At 39.4% G+C, this 21,838-nt stretch overlaps 1 protein-coding gene across 12 annotated transcripts in view; it reads left to right on the top strand.

The window, feature by feature from the left end:
- Window positions 1–21,838, top strand: part of GATAD2A (GATA zinc finger domain containing 2A) — a 113,814-nt gene that overhangs the window by 37,299 nt on the left and 54,677 nt on the right. For 8 of the 12 annotated variants that reach the window (XM_039515515.1, XM_039515520.1, XM_039515522.1 and 5 more), the window contains exon 2: window positions 15,217–15,294. The gene's annotated coding sequence lies outside the window, so the exon portion shown is untranslated. Of the gene's footprint in view, window positions 1–1,331; window positions 1,463–2,183; window positions 2,280–15,216; window positions 15,295–21,838 lie in introns of all 12 variants that reach the window. The other 4 variants (XM_039515519.1, XM_039515513.1, XM_039515521.1 and 1 more) reach the window with 2 other exon arrangements.

The following is a 21,838-nucleotide window of genomic DNA, read 5'->3' on the forward strand; positions in this document are numbered from 1 at the left end:
GTGCACACAAATATTGTTTTTGACTAGAGATCCGTTATAGTGAGTGCAGAGTAACTTTTCCTTCCCTCTTTGCTTCCAGTGAGCCCTCTATTTAGTGTGGATAATTGAGGAGTGAATTGTTGTTTTTTTCCCCGCTTAAGTAATTGGCTACATTGTAGCTTACCTGTGGAGGGAGGGGGGACTGCTTATGATGTCACCAGCAGTATTGAAATTGCCTCTCAGACCTGACTTGGAGAAGGAGCCAAAAGACAGGTACAAATATTAATTCCTCAGTACTCACAATGCCTGTAGGAGTTAGCTTTCAGTAATAAATCTGGGGAGGGCTTCAGGAAAGATATTTAATGGGGTGATGTCTGGTTATTTTAATTTACTCTTGCTGACTTCAGTCTCAATGTGATGTGAGCCGCCAATGTTTTCATGAACACCATAGTTATATGTGCATCAGAAAACGGAACGGATCGCTTACTGACAATGGTCATCAGCACCTGCTTTTCCCTCAACCAATATTGAAAATGGGTTACCCATTAATGTAGATGGGACTAAACCACATCAGCACCATCACAGAATCCTGTTGAAAACAGTGCTGTCCCATCTGCACTAGCAGTTAAGTCACTTTCGATGCTGCTTCATCATCAGAAGGTCACTTTCCTTGTCTGGTTTATGTTGTCAATACTGAGGACTTCCAGAGTCTTTATGGAGACTAGAATATGATCTGCATCGTTTGGTCTCTTGCCAGTGATTATTCACACAGCCTCAATATAAAAATGAGTAATTTCATCACTATACAGTCATGTTGCAAACTAACATGGATAAATCTATAGGTCATTGCAGAAAGTCACATGACTGACTGGCTTTAAGACACTTCCTAGAATTAGATGAGGAAGTAAACCAAAAAGCTTTCATGTTTTAATAGTTTTGCAGCAGATCATGTCTTGGACTGAACTGTGAACCACATAAATGTGTGTATGTATCAGATATATATGTATATACATACACATGGGAACCACCTATGACATTAGTATAAAATATAACCCAGCAATTCTTATCTTTCATTTTCATCAGATAGTGAGTAAAATATTATATATCTGGCTAAGGTGGGTACAGTATTAGGTTGGCACTCTGTGTAGAATTATATGAGACATGGACTTTCCATTTCACTTGTTCTTTTCTGTTTTTTAATAGCTGACTAATGTCCACTGAGATGAATATGCTGTACCAACAGTAGGTCTTTGGTGACTTAGGCACATTTTATTTATGCATTAGGTTTCAAACAAGATCATGTTATCAGACATCTAAAATATTAATTATTGCATTATTCTATTTCTCCTTAGGACTCTGGCCTTTGATTTGATTGTGTGAGTGCATGGGAAGGAAGTCTTTTTCCTTCACCTGTCTTCCAAAAATTGTGATGAAAGCTCTACTTACCTGATGATCAGATTTAACTTCTCAGCTGGTTAACAATGTAAGATGTCCTCCTCATTTCTCCCCCCCCCCCCAATCTAAATTCTCTATGTACTCATTCTCTTTAAATGCATGTATTTGAAAGTAGTTTACATTGGTAAATTGGTTTCAAATTATCTTGCTCTTCTGCTGTTGATTAGAAACCTGCATTAGTGCTCTAGAAGAGTGGCACAGCCTCCTCTCAGGTCTCCCATGTATATTCTTCACTAGACACCATCTAGAAGGAGGTGTGGAAGATGTTCTGTGGGTGGCACCCTTTCGTCTTGGGCCACATCTGTTCTAGGGGAAAAGTGTAATTTTTAACACATTAGCTGCATGAATGTAACCTGAGGTAAACCCCAGGGGGAACTTAGAGTTTACATCAACCAACTAATAAAGTTATGGCTTTCCTTATTACCCTAGGATTTTAACATGTTCATGTGCATTGCTTCCTTTTTTTCCTAATGAAGACAAACAGTACCACAACTGGACTTTAGTGGCTTAAGAAGGTGGAATTCCTGAGATTGCTTCCTTAACAAACACTTCTGGAAATGAAGGGCGTCAACAAGTGGATGACTTGTTTTTTCAGTATTTGAAAAACACAATTTGTGTAATTAATGGTTCCAAAGCTGAGCAACTGCTAATCATCCATGTCAACATCAGCTGGAAACTGCTGTTCTCATTAAAACTTTAGTATCTGTAACTATGCATGAGACAAATTAAAATTCTGTTCTCATTTACAGGACAGGATGACCCTCAGTCCAAATAGTTTGTAACTAGCGAGACAGAGTGGTCTATGCAAGGATACTCTTGGATATCTATTTGCTACAGTGGAATAGGTAATAAGCAAGAAGTCTCTCTTCCCTTGCTCCCCCATTTGATTCTCCATGATATTCCAAAGATCTCCTTACAGAATGATATACTGTACCTTGCAAATGGTTTGGAAGACTTTTTTAGTACAGTCTCTCAACTTCACAAATCAGATATTTGGGATGAGAGAGAAAGTATATGGTGTACTCTGGAATGGTCTGGTCTATACATGCATTTTATAACCTTAACGCAACTTGCAGGTAGAAAAGCTTCTGCAGGACTTTGTCAGAGTCTGAAATAGGTAAAGGTTCTTGCATGTTAGTACTCTTTGCTGACTTAGGCCTGGTCTACACTAGGTTGGGGGGTCGAACTAAGGTACGCGACTTCAGCTACGCGAATAGCGTAGCTGAAGTCGAACTACCTTAGTTCAAAGTACTCACCCGTCCAGACACCGCGGGATCGAAGTCCGCGGCTCCCCCGTCGACTCCGCCACCGCTGTTTGCGGTGGTGGAGTTCCGGAGTCGACGGGAGCACATTCGGAGTTCGAACTATCGCGTCTAAGACGTGATAGTTCGAACTCCGAGAAGTCGAACGCTATGCGTCGACCCGGCAGGTAAGTATAGACCTGCCCTTAGAGATGTATCTTCTGACTCTTGGGGTCATGTATTTTGCTGTAGTATAGGGAAGCTGAGTTCAGAGAAAAGAGGCGCAGTGGGTGATTAATTTTTTCTTTACATATACTTTCAAAATAGTTTCTTCAGTAGTATATGGATAAGGCATTTGAAACTTCCCTCTGGCTCTGCACTGTCTCATAATAATTAATAAAAATTCTCTATAGATAGTTGATACACTTTTTGTTGACCAAAATTGTGATACATCACTAATTGGAGATGATGGCTTAGTAAGCGGGCGAAACAACAAGGTTCATGAAGCCCCTTCACCACCTAGAGCCACATGTTTGAATCCCAGCAGTTGAAGTAGGTGTGCTAGTTGGTAGATGGAGTTAAACTACATGGATCACTGCTCAAGGAGTTCTGGAAAGGGCACCTCTGATAGTAGATGTTGAGATACTATGACAGTTCTGACCACATAACTAGACTAAAGTTTCTTAAAAAAACAAGATTGTCTGTCTTGTATGTACATTAATGGTCTTCTAGGACTCTTCATCAGAGTATAGTTTTGCCCTAACCTCCTGATCACAGTACCTCTTTACAAAGCACAAATGTTCTTGGAATTATGTCCTATCTGGTTGCTGTCTGCCACCCCAGAAATGGTTGCTTTTTTTGTGTTTGGGTAAACTGCTTACTGTAAAACCACATTTTGTGATGTGTTGGGATCCTATGGAATTAAAGTGGTTTACAGAAATAAGATGATGGAAAGTTGGAGTACAATCTGCACTGATCTTTAGCAGTGAGAAAAGATGGCATTGGTTGGATGGTGTGTGTGTCTTGCTATATCAAGTTCTATACAAGTGTCAAAATAACATTGCTGGCTCAAGGAACCAGTGACCATCTGAAAGCTTGAAATCGTGTATTTCAAACGGTATAAAATATTATTTCTCTATTCCCTTGAAGGTAAAAGTGCATGCATCCTTTGACTGCACCACAGCCCCTACAACTGGTGGAGAATTATAGATCCTAAACTGCCAGTATAGATGAAGCCTAACAGCTAAAGAACTTCTTTTTTTCCAGTAATGATTAGTCTAGTGTAGATGGGGCTTTAGAGTCATCTCTTGCAGAAAGAAATCTAATCAGTTGGTTGAACCTCAAATTCTGTTTCATGGTTGATACAGACTGCCACAAACTACTGATAAATGATCAGATGTGTTCAGTTCACTGAATTACTGTGGTGTTAGATTATCCCTTTGTATTGCCTATATTCATTTCCCATTAATGTATTTAGCAAACATCACCTCTAGGAAAAAAGTTACCACAACCTGTAAGTTCTGTTGTCTTTATTGTGTGAATCTCTTTACCTTCTGTCTTCTCTGTCAAAAGATGCTCACAAATTTTTCACGGTCATTTAGACTCCCTCAAAAGATAAAATTCCCAATTGTTGGCAACAAGATGTCCCCCTCCCCCCTCCAAGATAAATTGCAGTCTATGGGCCAGATGTGACCCACAGCCCTCATTATCTCTACAGAGATCTACTAATATAATATAGAAGCCTGGCCTGTGGAGACCACAAGTTCAGTGTGTGGTGCTCTATCATGATTTTGGAAGGTAATCTGAATCAAGATGGGGCATCACATTCTGGAATTAATGATGGTGGCTGCAGTCAACTTCATTTTGTGCAAATAGGTGTGGCCCTCAAGCTCTTGTTTAGACTCCCTCCATTAAATCAGTCCTGACTGATTTATCCTTCTCTTCTCTTCCTCTCCCCTCTGTAATTTTAAGACTAAGTTGTCTCAACTAGACTTACTTAAGTGTATGTGATTAAAAGTATTTTTCCTCTCTCTCTCTGCTGTAAAGTGTTATGCTCAACTCCAGAAATCTTCTTTCCACATTTCAAGTAACCAGCAGTGGAGCTGGGGATGTGGAAACCCAATTTTCAGGAGGAATCAAGCAGTTGCTGACACTAAATGGAGGAGGGTGGCAAGAACCGTGATTTATCTGGTATCTGACTGCTAGTTAAAGGCTTTGGCATTCAATAAGCAATAAATGGCTATAGAGCAATGGCAGGCTGGGTTCAAGTTTCTATCACAGCAGGAGACACCAGAGAGAATGATGGAATACATTCTCTGAGGATTCTGTAGAGACCAATGAAAGACCAAGATGTTTCACTTACTGATTTAAGAGTTACAGCCAGCCATGTTGGAATGTCCTATCTACCACCTGCTTATTTTCTTGTTTTGGATGTTGTCATTCTCTGGAGCCTGCACTTTAAGTCTCTTTAATCACTTTAAATCTGTGGAGGTTCTATAAGTAAGTGATATATTAAATATGAATGGAAAAAAATAAATTATTGCTGCAGGCTTGTTTTTTGTGATGTCAAGTTAGCTATTTTGTGTGTATGTAAATGTTAGGTACCCTCCTTCAAAAATAAAATGTATGTTCCTGAAAATAGTTATTCCAGTTCTTGAAAAATGTGTTTATACAGCTATTGTAGATGACTTGCCTCACTAGGTTTATTAATTATGCCTTCACTAACACACTTCGTCAACACAACAACCTAGTGGAGAGAGTAGCTGACAGGGTCAGTTATATACAAGTAAAAATAAATCTGTCTGGTAGCATTGTTAGTATTTTAGTCACAAAGGTCCTGATCCTGCAAGGAGCTTCACACAGGTAGGTATGCATGAGTGGCATTGATTTCAATGGAGCTCAGTGCAGGATCAAAGTCAGTATGATTGTTCTGTACCCCGGACAATCAAGTTGAGACTATACTGCTTCCTGCAATGTAAATAAGTATAATCTGGCTTTTAGTTCTGTCTGCTGTAGTTTTTGTATTTAACGAAATGCACTGCAATTTTTTTAATCAACTGCTTTTTTGTCTGCTTATTAGCTGGTGTCTTTTTTTTTTTTTCCTTAACAAAAAGACACAACTATTTTGTTTTTCATGAGGCGCCTTCTTGCTAAGACCTGTTGTGAGTTAATGATTCAGTCTTACCAATGCATCCTCTATGAAGCTACATCTGGGTAGACAAAGGTGAAACAGCTGTGTAGAATTTTTGGACTTGGACCTGGCCTTTCTGAAGAGGCTGTGCATCTTCTTCCATCTTGTTCTGTAGTTTAGTCCCTTTTTTTGACAGAGGGTGGGGGTTGTTTTGTTTTTTGTTAGGCTTTTTATGCTAGATGACAAAGGATTGAGAAGATTACTTTGACTTTATCCTTGACTGTTATTTTAAAATAGCAATTGTAAAACTAAGCACTGAGGGTAAGATGTTGTTGCAGTTACATTTATTTGTACACTACATAATGCTTTTTGGTGAAACCCTCTATCATACATCTGGGTACCCTCTGGGAGGAGAGAAGTCATCCCCTCCCGCCCCAAACTGTGCAGGATGAATATAGCTTTACAGTTAACTTGTTTGAGAACTGATTTTAAATTTAGTTCAAACAAAACTGATCTGTCCAAAGGTAGTGAGTCGTCATGGGACTACCTCTGCCTAAAATGCCATCTTTGCTATCTTGACAAGGGGATGAATGACCTAATACGTCATATTCTGAATTTTGTGAAGTATCAGTGTCTGGGATGGCAATAGAAGCTTCTCATGGACTGCTTCGGTTTGGGGGACTAACTTGTTCTCAGGATTGCCTGGGAAGCTGCCCTCTTCTTTCCCCATTTCATGAAACAACTTACATCTGGAGTGAAAAGCAGACAGCATGCTTGTGTTTCTGTTGGAGTCCATAGCGACGCAACCCAAGACAATCAAGGGTGTTTCTATTCATGAGTAGTCAACCAAATCGTGATCTGGGTATTTTGAGCCTGCCTGATCTTCTGAATCAACCTGCAAAGAAATGCACTCCATTTTGTGCTGAGTTAGGTCTCTGTCTGGGGTTAGCCAGTGTTGCATTTTCCATGTAATATCTGTGACCTCTTTGTTGCATTTGCTCTGTACACTTTGGCTTTGTAAATTGCTGACTGGTGCAGCAAGCCTTGGGCATCCCTGGCTTTTTGTAACCAGAGCCAGACTTTTTTTGAGTAATGAACTTTCTGAGAAATCTGAGTTAGTTAATTTTTTTCCCTTCTTTTAAGCCCTATTTATTGAAACTTTCTCTTTGCCTCTCCCATATCTTCATTTTTAATTTTTTTGTTTGACTTCTTTACTATTTTACTCACACAGACTAGATTTTATTAAAATTGCCATGTTTTGGACAATGTATTTGGTATTGGAAGATACATTAGCACTTAGTGATTTGGGAATATCTTGATTTAGCAGTCAGGGTCTAGAAATCCAGTTTATACTAGTGATATCAGAAGGGTTCACCCTAGATCTTTTGGGGAGTCTAGAGCATCTGAGTTTTTCATTCTTCCTTCTTGCCATGCCCTGGAGCATGAGTAGTAGGGTTTTGGGGAAAGAAGGGCTGAACTTGATTCTTGGCATGTCAGAGTGTGGATCATGTGTTTTTTGTTTTGTTTGTTTTTGGTGTTTTTTTTTAAAGCACGTAACAAACAACAAAAATGCTATCTCTGTCTCTAGTTCTCTCAAACAGATCGTGAGCAATGTGCCTGTGGCCCCTGATGCAGGAACTCTTGCAGCAGCTCAATAAGCTCCTCCAGTAACAGGATTTGAGGACGCAAAGCAAGAGAGATTCTCATGAGACACAGTACCTTGTAACTTGGGGACAAAGTGCACTGGGCTGCAAGCCAGGAGGCCAAGAGTTCTAATCCCCTGCCCTTGCATTGATTGTTGTTAATATTTTCTGTGCCAATCACAGCCCTTATCCAAAGCCTCACTGTTACGTTAGGGGAGGTAACTATCATTCGCTAATGTTGCAGATGTCATTACTCAGCACATACACAAAGTTGCTTCCAGCAGAGCTGGGAATAGACCCTGGGTCTCTAATATAACAGCCCCAAATCTCCTCCTTTTTGCCATGCTCCCTTTCAGAAAGAATGTCAAATATTTGTGTAACCCATGCAGTGTGACTGTCACCTTTTTATTAGTCTGCACAGAGGTTTCTGACTCTTTCTCCCTCCGTGTTAATAGACTTTTTGATTTTTTGGCTCAAGCAGTAATCTCATACTTTTTTACATCTAGAGGTCTTGGGTTCAGTCCACACAGAGGACCCAGATAGGGTGTTACTATATCCTAGTTCTGCTGTCTGTAACCACTAGACCATTCTGTTCCTACAGCCAGGAATAAAAGCCAGGACTCTCATTTGAGGGCCTCCTGTGGTCCCACTTCTGGGTTTGGCATCCTCTGGCATTGAACTTATGCCAGTTCCAAAAGTGTAAATATGCAGAGGTGGTACTCTCAAAGAACTGTTACTAATACGTTACCTTTCTGCATCCAACATTCTGCCGCTGTTTCCTAAACAGTTGCATAACCTACTAGCAAAGTGTGTTGTCCCTGTATGTGCAGGTCTAGCCTACACAGAGGGTGAGAGTATCTTTCTCGTTTTCTCTCCTCTTCTCTTCCCCCCCCCCCCCCCCAATCTAACTATATCTGTAGCTGAAAGGAAAGAAGCTTGTGATGTGGATCTGAAGGCTAAGAGTTCAAACTCTGCTGATACTCATGGGAGAGGGAGAAGTATCATGTGTGGATTGTATATAATATCACTAGTGTATGGACTCTGGAGTAATAGTTAGGAATGATTTTTTTTATATTGCAAAATTCTTTAGAAGCAAATTTTAATGTTACTAATTTATTTTATTGTAGCTCTTTTAGTATATATGAAAGTGAACAGTGCCTGTAAGAGCAGAGTGAGGCACTTTTCTAGTAGTGAATTCGAAACTGAGAGTAGCATGTAAGAGATTTTGTGTCCAGACACTCAGGGCCTGTCTACACTACAAAGTTGACATCCAGCCACCACAGTAATTAAGTTGGTCATGCGTGTCTACATAACGCTCACTGTGTTGGTGGAGTGCTTGCATTGATGCACAGAGCAGTGCACCATGGGTAGCTGTCCCACAACGCAACTAGCTGCAGGGTGTTTTGTGAAGGGCTTGCAATGCCTCATGGGACCAAAACGCTGTCATGGGGGAATGGGAACATGGCTTCGGCCTCTCATGATGCAGTTTCCTCCCTCCCTATGCTCTGAGACGTGGGCTTTTTCCTACTGTGTGTTGTAAAGTCCCTAGGACAAAGGGGTCCCAGTTGGGCCCTTAAACAAAAAAAACTCATGCTCGTTTTTTTGTAAGATCCAAAAAATGTTTCTCTCCCTTTCATCTCCACCCCACCTCCTTTGTGTGTGCAACATCATACACAATTCTACCTACACAGACATTGATATTAACTACATAGTACAGTAAAAGGACTAGTGGCACTGAAAATGACTGTTTAACTTCACCCTCTCTAGGATTTGTGCCATTGTTCACACCTGGCCTGTCACAATCAAATTACCTCAGGACTATAAAGAGCATGTGAAACTGCATTGCAAGATGTGTTCTATAGGGGATGGAAACTCTTCATAGGAATTCCTGTAAATATCCCTTTTTTTTCTGATAATTTTTAATAGGAAATCAAAATCTGACTTAAATCTATTTTTATTCAGTTTTTGGGTGGAAAGGCAAAAAAAGATACTTCATTTGCCCAAAATGAAACACACTGGTTCAATTTACATAAACTACCATGGTGATCCTTTTATATTACCCTAATGCATGCACAGTAACTGTAATCTCTCTCCAAAGTGCTCCCACTGGAATTCCAGTTTGAAAGATAGACTAATCTTTTTTTTTTTGGGCAGGGGAGAGTATGGGGGTGGCCATATGTATATAAAATAAACTGCTGTAGTCTAATCCTATGAACTACATGATCACCTCCTTGAGATGTTTCACATTTGGTTTTGATTACCCAATTTTAACAATTTTCAATACAATTTGAAGTCCAAAATGTTAAAAATCCCAATGCACTACTCTAATGCTGTTGGACAACCATCCTTTTCTGTACCTGCATCCTCCTCCTCCTCCTCCTCCTCTTGATAAATCCCTAGATAGAGCTTCAGTTCTGTCACCTATTGGAAATCAAAATATTTTCAGTCTGTCATTTAGAATCAATGAGACCTAGAAATATTTATTTTTTAATTCAGCGCAATTCCTTGTAAACTTACTCCTCATTAAAATTTACATATTTGAGTTGATATGGTAGATTTCAGATTTAAAGCACAGTATCAGCTATTCCTGCTGTCAGCAGTTTTGATCAAGAGTAAGACACTCTGAAGAGATGTGGAAGACAAGTGATAGTAAAGTTCTGAAAACAATCCTAGAGTAGCTGGGTGTTTCAGCTAAAATAATCTAACAAACTCTCTGTTGCTGTTTTACATTATTACTAGGCTTCAGAGTTGCTCTCCCATTAAGATAAATGAATACAATTTATTTATACCTTTTAAGAGCTGGGTTTTTTCTTCTTTTTTTCAGTCTATAAGCATGGGATGGGACTACATCAGTTAAGTTACAGGGTTGATTTCACTGCAGTGAGGGCTAGAAATGTAATTTTTTCTCATTTAAAAAAAAAATCCTAAAACCTAAACTCTGAAGAAATTGTGGGAGCCAGTAACAGTGTGTTATAGCATTTCACAGATTGGGCAGGGTGATCACTTTTTTGCTTCGTTGTGGTTTTTTTGGGGTGTTTATTTAAAAAAAAAAAAAGGGTGGTGTGCAATCCATTTATCAAACTATAAACTAACTTCCATGCTGCTTTAAAATGTTCCTTTGCTAGCTGAAGTAGTACTAAAGGTTACTAGTTTTTCATTTAAACAGTGAAGTGGGCTTCTGGTTAACTACTTCTCTGCTGGCCTCCAAAGTAACATTGTTTGAGTAATGCTACTTAAATACAATTTTACAACTTTAGAGTCCTTAACTAATATATTCCCCATACCTCATTTGAGGCAGGTATCGTTCCCGCTGAGAGGGTGAAGCCATAGACCGGCTTACTGATTTCATCCAAATACAGAAGGAGCTTGCGTGAGACAGGATTAGATCTGACCACTAGAGCATGTTGCCTTCCTGAAACTTCAGTACCAACATACCCTCAACATTTCAATGGAAACACTGGCAGACTGTCTGGGTCAGCCCTAGAAGTGCACTATGTTCCATATATTATGTACATCAGGCAGCAGCAAAGCACTTAAACCACTAGCTCAGCAAGAAACTGGCAGCGTCATGAGTCTCAACCAGTATGGGAGTCCAGTGCCAAAATTCATCAAGATGGAAGATGACTGCTAGAGGTTCAAAAACCTGATATGAATCAGAAATCTAGTTTTCAAGTTCAGTTTGTATAAGGGAAGAAGTGCTTCTACCTTTTTTGCACTTGGAACTTGTTTGCTTAACACCTAGTGCAATTATCACTTTGAGCAACACATTTTTAGGGCTGGTCTATGCTTAAAAATTAGGTTGACATAGCTCTGTTGGTCAGGGCAATGAAGAATCCACAGCCCTGACCAATGTAGTTAATTAAACTGCATCTACAGGGGGGTTAGGTCAGTAATGTCAATGGAAGAATGTTCCCATCAGTCTAACTGCTGCTGTTCAGGAGGTTGGTAGTCCTGTACCGATGAAATGAGTTTTTGGGGTTGGGTTTGATTTCCTCCCACCCCCCATTTGGTGTAAACTACATCTGTGCTGTGGGATTGTCCTGGCATAGCTATGGTAACATAGCTATTCCAGGATAGTCTCCACTGTGTAGACGTACCCTCACACTAAGATCTCTGACAAATCTGTTGCTGGTGGGGGGGGGGGGAGAGACTCAAGTTAACCATGCTTGTACCTTTCAGTAAAGACTTTGAAGATACATGACTTAATGTAGTTCTTTAATAGAGACATAGTGTTTTGTACTCTGATGAAAGGTGAATGGATTTAATACCAAAACTGAGGCAGCATTGATCAACGAACTGTGGGTCTAGTTAAGGGATATATTCTCCTCTGCAACCCATCTGACTTCAGTGGCATTTCATAGAGTATTTGTTGCTGAATTTGGCCCAGGAGGCTTTGATTGGGGGTAGAATAATGAATTTCTGTTGCACTGCAACAACTTGTGGTTACTTTTTAAAAAAATAAATAAATAAATGAGCAGTTACAGTACTTCAAGTCTGTCCAGTAGCTCTTTCCTTGTTTACATTGCTGTATTGTGTATTACTATTTCTAGTCTTTGATTGCAAAAGAAATATTTATTCCTTTCTAAGCCAGATGTTTGGGATGCAGCATGCAATACTTCAAAGGCAGCTGGCTTCCCTTTAGTTTAGTCTATACAGCATTACTGAAACCTTATAAAAGCACTGAAGTAGCAATGGCAATGATTTTCAATTGACCACTAATTAGAAAAGCATTGGACTAATAGGATGGGCTATACTTAGTAAGGCCTGCCCTTTTTGTTTAATCAGGGCCCAGAAACTAATAAATAACTGTTCATATAGTCTTGGGCAGGGGACTTTGTCATTTAATGGTGCTTCCATAACTGTTTCTTTGAACTGTTGCAGCCTACATTAGACTCAGCGTAATCATCTTAAAATACAAAAAGAAAAAAGAAAACCCTAATTACCAGACCCAGTTTTGTGGGTCTCTGAGCACACTGACCCTTGGTGATGTAGCTTGTTTGGTCACTAAACTAATAGAACCCAATTTAAGTGTGCAGGGGGATATGCAGAAAAGGTGTGCTGCTTTCATACCATCTATTTTTTTTCTTTCATCCAAAGAGAAACACTAGCATCAGTTGAGCAGTCAGCATTTACCCTGGCTTCCTGGACAGAATACAATGGTTCTGGATCTTTTTAAGAGGGAAATGACTCAGAATTCTTGGTGGCTTAGCAGAAATTGTAAGCCAAGCTTCCAAGGAGGAGTTTTGGTGCTCAATGTGTATTAGTTGTGCTCCGCCTACAGTCAAGTACTGATCTGCTTAACATTTGGAACTGATACCAGTCTGACAATATGTATGCTACTCTGTTATACTCCCAGCTAAATCTGTAGTTACATCTTTTTACTTTTTTTTTGTGTTTTTTTTTTTTAGTTTACCATGTGTACTGCATGAAAAATTATTAGGTGGCGGTGAGGTTTAATAGATTATGCAGTTTAAGTGGCTGCCACTCCAATAGTATGGCAAAGTTTGCTTTTTTTTTTTAAACTGTTCAGTGGATTGTGTAAATAGGAATCAGCCTACTAAGTGCTTTAAACCTTCCTTTTCTCTTTAAAGCATTTTGTAATGCAGCGTGTAAAGGATGAGAGAACTCTTTCTTTATTTAAAAATAAATAAATGAAGCTGTACTATCATAAACCTCTTTGGACATACTTCTGAATCCATGTAGCCCTTAAGTTGCAAGACTTGCTCTTTTCAGGTGAGGATATATTTCCGTATGTCGGCATTAATTTTAAAGTATTGGTGCAAAATATTTAATTAAAAATAATTATCCAAAGTAAAACAAAGTTGTGAGATGCCTTTCTAAGGAACAGTAAAATTAAAGGGTCTTCTCCCCATTTCTCCTCCTCCCCGCCCCAAGTCTGTCATCTCATTTATGACTGACTGCAATTATCCTTAAATCAATGCATCCTCTTCTTTCTTGAGTAGAACCCTTGAACTGCTCTGGAAACATGAGCCAGTCTAAAGAGCGTGAGCTAGCACGTCTATCTTCTCCTATATGAGGAAGCTTCTATAAGAAGTTACCCACCCCCACCCCGCTTTGCTCAGTATGTGACACTACGGAAACTCCCACTGTAAACTGTGGTTATAATCTCAGATGTGACCAGTCACGTAGATAACCTGTTTGATCTGCACTGTGGGGCGGTGGTCTGCATCTGCCATTTTGTAGCTGTTCTTCCCAAGTCACTTTAAATCTTTGCATTTCACTTTTTTTGTTTTTAAGTGTTAGCATGGGAAGTTGCCACCAAATAGATGACTCTATAGCCTCTCAAGTACGTTGTAATTAACTTTTGAACTGGCAGAACAGCATTCAGAGATAACATTTATCCAAGCATTAACAATCTAAGATCCTGACTGCAATAGTGTAGAAACTTCTGGATGCGTAGTCAGGTGAGCTATTCAATATTACATTACCAAATTCTGCTCTTACTCTTTGAATTGGGTAAAAAGAGAGGGTGAGATTAGAGAAATCCTGTTCTCTAGGCTGCTTTTTTGTGTTACACAGCTCAAGATTTTGGTCATCTGGCTAAGCACAAAGGCTCTTGTGTTTTTGTTTGTCCTTGAGAAATCCTTTAAATCTAGTGGCTCTTCTGCCATTAGCAGCCATGTTCATGTCACAGCCCAACTAAACGATACCGCCCTGGACAAGTGTTGCCTTGTTACACGCATCTGGCTAGGTTGTCTCTGCTCCTAAAAGAAGTCCACTCACTCACTGGGTACAATAACAAGTGAAAGCAGCTTGAAACCTTCCTGAAATAAAGCTGTTTTCCCCTGTTTGTCAGTGGTGTCCCTGTCCTAAATCCAGCATGCTGGTGTAGGATAGCGTCATAGGCACTGTCTTAAGAACAGGGACTTAGGTTTTTTTTACAAAAAATGTCTTCTAATACCCATCCCCCACATGGTCTTTCACTTTCTTTGGCCAAAGTGGAGTGGGGTGAGGGGGTGAAGGTGGGTAGTGACAAAGCCTCAGGACTTCTTCATAGCAAGCTCCTACTGTGCTAGTCATTGTTGGTGTGACTTGATGTGCTGGCGTAGTCTTGTCCACCTCAAGCGAAGCTGTTGATCAGAAACTGGCACATTGTTTCCAACTCTAACAGGTGTTTGGATCGAACCACTTATTGTTAAGAGCATTGGGCTACACCCTGGAATATTAACCTAATGTGGTGCTGGGATTTTTGTGACGCAGAGTGAGAAACACAGTAGCTTCTAAATACTTCTAAGAATTATGTCATTTTAATCTGAGCATAATACAAAGGCTGTGGCTACACTGGCAAAAATTGGACCTGTAATTCTCTACTTGTGGAAGCTGTAGTGTAGAAAAGTCTAGGGTATTTTTACTACCCTCTTGTTTAATCCTTGGATTCAAGTAGCTGAGTTTAATAAGCTCTGTCCCCTTCATCAATGACTTTCACTGCCTGCTGTTAGTTGTAAGAGGGGAACTCAAGACTTCCCAATCAGAGCAGTTAGAACTCTACGTTTAGAAAACACACTTATTGCATTTTATCTTTTCTTTTCTCTCTCCTCAGATGTATCCTTTTTGTTTACAAGTTGGTAGTGGTTGATGCTACCAGGTTACAGAAATAAAATAAATTATGGCTTGAAAACAATTCTTTCATTGGGAGGATGGGAACAAACTGTGTAGTTAAGTTCATTTTCTGTTGCCAGTGACGTTTCATCAAACGCCTCTGTAGTCCAGCTCAAAGTGTACTAAAATATCCTTTCTTCCTCCCCAGGACCTTCACTGCAGGCATATTGCTCAGCCAGGAGAAGTGGACAAGATTCTCTTTGGAACCCATGAACTTCTCTGACAGGTAGGAGTTGCTCTGTAGTGCTATGGTCTATTATGCTAGGTAGCATTTTGCAAACTCTAACATATATGGGAGGCTGGAAAAAAGTCAATTTTCCCTATTTAAAAAAAGGGGAACTGAGGCATAGAGAAGTTAAATGACTTGCCCAGTGTGACACAGGAAGTCAGTGCATCCAACTCCCTTGAATTCCCACTCCAGTGCTGTAATAACATCTTTCCTCTCCAGTTAATCAAAACACGTGAAGTAGATGAATATCCCTAATTTACAAATGGGTAAACTGAGGCCAAAAGACATTTCAGTGAGTTATCCTTACTACTTCTTCCCAGTTGAGCAAAATACAGCAGCTGCACTATATTTTCAGTCCCTGAGAGCATGAGAAGCAGGACAGTAAGCACAAATGCCACTTCCCCCTGAATCTTGATCCGAGTAACCTGTGTGGTTTAAAGGAAAGTGTGTATGAATGGTAATGGAACTCCTGAGTTCTTATCTCAGCTCTGCCAGTGCATTCTGGGCTCCAGAACTGGACGCATGTTCATCCTGCCTGGGGGACGGACTAGATGACCTCTTGAGGTCCCTTCCAGACTGACCTTGCTATGATTCTCTCACTGTCATCGTGATGAAACAAATTGCAGTGTTTTTTTCCCATAAACCTGACTGCAGGTGCATTATGAAGGGTTCTGTTCCCAGTTAACAAAACAAATCCCAGATGCTGGCATCTGTTACATAAAGGTAATCCTCACTTTTTCCAAGCATTTTAAAAATTAACTTTGCACTAAATTTTAAAAGCAACATGTTACAAACAAGCTGACAAACGTGAGGCACTACTAATCTGATGGTATGACTCCCATTCTCTTTCTCATATGTTCCCAAATCTGGACAGTGTGACACTATGAAAAGAATCCTGAGAAACAGAAATAGGTGGTGGTGGTGTTTGGGGGGCAGGTGGAGGCAGTGGAGACTTTTTTTGGGGGGGCAAGTTATCTCCTTTCGTGAGACCAAAAAGTTAAATGAAATAGTGAAAAATCTCCCCAATATGTAACATTTAAGCTACTAAGAAACTGGAATCTTGGTGAAAAACTACATGTGAAATAGGCCACAGTTAACTGTTTCTGCTGGCACCCCTCGGTATTCTTTACCATAAGGTCATGTGAATGTTTCAGTCCTAGAGTTCTCATGGTGATGTAGCACCCTACAGAACATTTGAAAAGCGTGTTTCTGCACAATTAAAGGGAGACCAACAGCTTGTAAGGCCAGAAGGGGCCATTGTGACTGTCTAGTTTGCCTGCATAATACAGGCTATAGGACTTCTCTGTATTAATTCCTGCTTCAGGTTCACTAGCTGTGCGTGAACTAGAGCGTGTCTTTTTTAAGAAAAAGTCCAGTCTTGATCTTAAAATTAAGAGATGGAGCAACAACAAAACTTGGTAAGATATTCCAATGATTTATTATCCTCGGTGTTTAAAAATGTACACGTTCTTTCTAGTGTGACTTTGTCTAGTTTCAACTTCCAGCCATTGATTCTTCTGACACCTGTCTGCTAGCCTGAAGAGTCCTCTTGTCAAATTTCAGTTCCCCAGGTACTTGTAGACTATGATCAAGTAACAATTTGGGCTGTGCTTCATACCTGCCCTTCTGTGTTTGAAATCTCTTATAATGCAGCAACCCAGACTTTTGAGGTTTCAGCAGCTTTCACACCCACCAGTCTTTTAGCCTGATCTCTAGATTATTTGGGGGAAAAGGAGTCAAATTGATCCCAGGATAAGTAGTGCTACTACGTGCCTTCTAGAAATACATATAATTATTTTACACAAAGCCATGGGTCTCAGGACAAAACTATGGAGGCAACACTTTCATTTTATTAATAATAAAAAAAGGGAGGGTGGAACAAGTGGAGAATCCCTTCTAGGGTGAGCAACTTTCTCTGGGTCTGTGTGCCCTGCCTTTCTATCTTTTTGCATTTTATGTCCTGGACAGTGCTGAACTCACTAGGTACATAAATGATCATATAATAATGGCTTAATTATGAATCCTAAAAAATGGTACCTCCAGCCCAAGTCCTTCTGCGATAATACTCTGCTCAAATTCAGGCAGCTTGTGTGCATAAAAAAATGGGAATGTCTCCCTTGTCGTCTTCATTTCAGTGTGAATTGCAGAGATAGCTAGATAAGCTGACTTCATGTTAGAGTCACAGCAACAAATAAATACTAACTTTACTCATAACATTTTAAATTATTTTCATGTGCGATGAACCCAGATCTCCAAAGCACTGAGAGTCTCTGTTGGGATGCTGAGCATATTAATCTCTCGCTAAAGAAAATGGAAGGTCCTAATGCTCCTTATTAGAGAGACTGATCAATGAACAGAGGAAGTGTGAACTTAACATATTTTGATGTTTTCCTAGAAGTTTGTCATGATCTTACCTAATACTGCAGTTTTTCTTTAATTCGTTTTTTATAGACAAGTTTAAACAGATTTGGCTTAAATGGGGTCATGCCAGTATAATAATTTGCACCACAGGAGGTGGTATTGTCACTCCATGGGCTTTCAGCTACAGAAGTCCTTTACCATTCATGTATAGAAGTTTGAAGCTCTGAGCTTGATTTGAGAAGAAATACATAAGGTATCTTAATAAAAATGTTCTAGAGTAATTTTTTGTCAAGTTTAAATTTGACAACTGAATTACTTCATAACCTATTTTTTAAAAAAGAATTGTGAGCTGTTGCATTGTGAACACAATGTTTATATTAAGTCCACATCATGTTGCTTAGTCATTACAACGGAAATAAAGCTAGCTTTGACAATATAGAAAAACAAGGTATAGAATGAATGGATTACCATAGATGTGTGCTCCAAAAAAACACAAGAATATTAGTAGTGAGTTTACTGTAGCAAAGCCTAGGACTGAATTCTTCCCTAAAAAACCTTAAACCCAGAGCAGTGTGTCTGTCTCTAGCTAATTTGTTGGACTGGTGTCACCATAACATTATCTGCGATGGTTGAAATCTAATGGTAGATCATAAATGCTCTGCTTGCACATTTATTTTTTCTTTGCTAGCAAAGTGATGGTGACTTTTTTTTTTTTTTTTTTTCTTGCGGTGTCTTGGCATTTTTTGTATAAAGTGTGCTTGGCAACTTCCTAAGCAAGTTTTCTGTTGCTTTTAATCATAGGTCTTTAATGAGCCTAAACAAGCTCACTTATTTTCCCCTGAAACCTATAAAAAATCATAATCCAAAAGGTGTTGATTCCCTGAACAGACTGCTGTGTTCATTTCTGACTCAGGCATGGTGAAAGTATGGGACACAAAGGGTTAAGGTCTGCCATTTTGTTATGTAACACCCTTAATGGACATATCAGTGAATGGCACCAAAATGGCAGGGCTTAACCCTTTGTGAGCTGTAGTGCCTCACAGTCAGAAACCTGCATCTCAGAAGCTAGGCTTGGATTTTATTTTTTGTTTTTAATTAAAAACAAGTCTCAGTTTTAAAGATTTGTTTTAACCAGCATGTGGCCTGCTGATTAGTTCTTTTGCTTCAGTAACAATACCAGAAAAACTTAAAACATTTTAAAATTTTTGTTGTTGGTCATTTTCATGCCACAGGACTAATCAGCTTCCCTTTGGTTGCTACTTTTCTTATTACTGAGTTGATACACTAAGGAAAAGATCTTGAGTTACCAGACTGCAGCCATCTACTGTCTAAGGCGTAAGGTGACCAGTGTGTTCTAGTCCTAGATTGCCTAGATTTTTTTATTAAAGAAATCAAACAGGTGTGAGTTAAGAATTTGATTTCTTAAAAAAAAATCTTAACTCACTCCCTTTTTTTTTTTTTTTTTTTTAAAGGTTTCTTAACAATAAATAAAAATTGGACGGGGGCATTGTAGGGGCAGCATCTTGGCCTTTGGATTTTTTTTATTGTGGCACACTTTAAAAAAAATAAAAATAAACTGGCAGATTTCTCTGAAGTTCCTTTTTTCACTGGCAATTAGAAAAACAATAGTAGTGATTTAATGAGTCTAGAATTAAATTGGAACAGTGCATTGTTGTTTTCCCCTGGTAGGCGGGGGTGTGAATTGGGGGACCATGGGCCCTCTTTCTGATAAAGCATCAAAGCTCTTGGTTACACAAGTTGCACTCCATGGAAAGCCTAGACGGCTTCCAGGCTTTGAGTCTGACATGGTACTTTTAGTAAACAGACTACAGTGTTCTTTGAACATCTTCACTTAGGGAGATGCACTCAAACATTGCTTGACCTGCCTGCTTCCTTTTTCTGTTAATCCCCCCCCCCCCCCCCCGCCGGAATTAGGAATAGGGCACGTAAATCCAGGGGGAAATCATTCTGTCTCTTTTTTTGGCTGTCAGCAAATTCTACACAACTTGTCTTACCCTTAGCATACAGTTTAGGTTTTTTGTTTTTAAAGGCATCCCTAAAACTCTTCTATAGACGGCCTGTACGTTAATAGCAGAACAATACTTGCACCTTGTTCTCATTTGAAACATTGTAGCATCTGCTTTGCCAGACTGACTGTCTTAACTTTGCACTGGAGAATCTCTTTCTGTTCACAGTTTGATAAGCTGAAGTTTAGACTCTACACAAAAGGTGATGTTTATGTAATGGCTATCAGAGGCATTTTATAGAATATTCTGTGGTATGGCTTGAATTTTTTCTTGACTAATAATGACTAGTAATCAGATGTGCTTACAGCTGCAGGAATTCACAGAACTTCATGGGTGGCCTCTCGCTTATGAGGTCTTGAAAAAAAATGTAAAATATGCTACATCTGATGCAGTACTGAGATCCCTAAAATCTATGCAGTGATGATTGAAGATAAATCATGTGGGTATATTATGAACATGTCATGTATTCTTAAAATTGCCAGTAGCTGATAGCCTAGTACACAAGGAGATAGAAATATATACAGTTTTCAAGTCTTGAGAGAACTTATTTTAACAGCTAACTTGTTTATTATTTTTATTGGCAAGCATGAGTGAAGTTAAGCAAATTCGTTCAGTAGCATTTTTGGTACCGTGGAAACAGTATATAGCTGAAATTTCACCAGCTGTTCTCATGAGACAGCTGTTGAGGATCTAAGCTCATTCACTTTTTTCCCTCTCCTGTGATGCACCAGTTCTGCTTTTGTCTTCTCACTCCTCAGTACCGATAGCCAGCTGATTAACTTTAGTGAAATAGAGCTCTCAGCCCCAATGGGTGGCTCAGGCAGTACATCTCAAGTTTGTTAAAGAAGTATAAAACAGTAATATATAAAATACTTGCTGTGCATTTGCATGCAAAGATTGGCTTCCTATTTTCCTGGGCCTGGTTCGTTCTGTTCTGTGCTGCACATAGGCTCTGAAATGATGGTGATATCTCCATTTACAGTATCTTTTTTTTCCTGTATTTTTAACCTTATTTTTTCTCTCTCTTTCCCCCCCCCCCCCCCCCAGAATCTTTTTTTCTCTTCAATTGCAGCATAAAATATGGTTCTGTATTTGGTTTTTCACTTGGGTACTGCTATCCCAAATTCCTGGCTTTAGTTTAGAAGACGTTGTAAATCTCAACATGATATAAAGGTGGGGGGGAAAGGAATAATAATAATAATAATAATAATATTGACTGGAAATTTCTTATTTAATGGTATAGACTTGGTAAATGAACATGTATTAATCCAAAATGATCAGTAGATCTCAAGCCATTCTCTATCTAAAAGGACCACCACCAAAGGCTAGACAAATGAATCAGGGAATGCTGCTGCCACTTAATTCAGCAATTTAGTTGTTTACTTCTCTGTTTTAATCCACTCCTTACACTGGAGGGGGTGTGCGGAGAAGAGCCCTAAAAATGCTTGATATATTCATTTGCATTACAAATATCCAAAATGCTCTTCCAGCAATTTCATATTGGTGTCCAAGCTACAGGAGGGATGAGAAATCTATGTATGAATTGCAGAACCTCTGTTTTATGAACATCAGTCTTACAAACGACCAGTTTTATATCAACTATTTTTCCTAATGGGGTGGAGGGGAGGGGAAAGAATCACCTAACAAAAGTGATGTTGATAAAGAACAAGTCAACATCCTTGCTCATTCTGCTGCCTTTAATGCATTGGAAATTGCTTTGCTGTTCTCTGAAGAACAAAGCGATATAGTGCACTATATCTACTGTAATTCTGAGATGAGTTTTAAGAACTTGATCCCTAATTAGCTTGTAAAATAGGGGTTCTACTGTATATCGAATACTCTTCTGCAGCCTGTGTGGTACTTTGCCCCACTCGTGGTTTGACTTTATATGGATAGTCCACCATATACTTATGTTGGAAACTAGAAAGAGGAGGAATCTTAGGCACATGCTCGCATCCTTCCCCCACCCCCACCCCCCAGGAAAGGTGAAGAGGAGGTATGTTGTATAAATCTGGAGGACATATCACTCCTACAGATCATATATGGTCTAAGAAAGCATTTTAGCTAGAAGGAGAATCCCTGAAATTCCAAATTCATCTTGGAGAATGTTCATTAAAGAATGAAGTTCATGCTGTCCAGCAAGAATTAGTCAG

Source organism: Mauremys reevesii, linkage group 26 (assembly GCF_016161935.1).
Source record: "Mauremys reevesii isolate NIE-2019 linkage group 26, ASM1616193v1, whole genome shotgun sequence".
Taxonomy (NCBI): Eukaryota; Metazoa; Chordata; order Testudines; family Geoemydidae; genus Mauremys; species Mauremys reevesii.